The following is an 899-nucleotide window of genomic DNA, read 5'->3' as shown; positions in this document are numbered from 1 at the left end:
CGTTAGGTACACATTGGGTATTATCTTTGGCTTTTAGAGTCTTATGGGTGGAAATAATGAAGTCCTTGGCTAAAATTCACATGTCTCTTTTTTGGCTTACACATGTAGCCACAGCTTAGCAATAACTCATTTTTTAAAAATAAAAACATTCATGGGGGGTGGGATTGGCAGTAGTGGGAAACTGCCAGGGGAGGGTGGCACACCCCGTCAACAAGAGTACCTATATACTGAACATTTGTACATCTAACCCTGAATTGTACCTCACATCTTTAAAATTTAAATTTTTTTAAATTGTTACAAAGATAGCTGGCCACAGTGGCACACATCTGTAATCCCAGCTAATTAGAGTGATGGGGTAGGAGGTCTCCCTAAGCCCTGTGTTACTCAGGTTGGTCTTGAACTCTTGTAAAAGAATGGTTACAAGAGCAAATTTTATGTTATGTATATTTCACAAAAACAATAAAAACGAATATCCACCTTGAAAAAAAAAATCAAAAGATTCAACTATAGATAGACATATTTAGACTCGGGAAGGTACCCACTCAAGTTGATTCTCTGCATCTTTCTGAGAGGTGATAATGTCCGTGGACCATGCACTCTCTCACCTACACATCAGTGATTCTCCACCTTGGCTGGACATCAGAAATGCCTGGGGAGCTGTACAAAACACTGATGCCTGAGTTCTACTCCAGGATTCTGTTTTAATTGGTTTGGATGTGACCTGGGCAGCAGGACTTTTAAAAACTTTCCAGATGACTTGATGTCCAGCCACAGTTCAGAGCCACTGTTCTAAAAAGACTTCAGTCCCGGCGTGGTGACTCACCCCTGTAATCCCAACACTTTGGGAGGCCAAGGCAAGAGGATGGCTCTGAGTCCAGGAGTTGGACACCAGCCTAGAT

Source organism: Carlito syrichta, unplaced genomic scaffold (genome assembly GCF_000164805.1).
Source record: "Carlito syrichta isolate Samal-C Ts95f unplaced genomic scaffold, Tarsius_syrichta-2.0.1 Scaffold315967, whole genome shotgun sequence".
In the NCBI taxonomy this organism is placed as follows: Eukaryota; Metazoa; Chordata; class Mammalia; order Primates; family Tarsiidae; genus Carlito; species Carlito syrichta.
The sequence above is the reverse complement of the archived record's forward strand: the minus strand, read 5'-3'. Positions refer to the sequence as shown.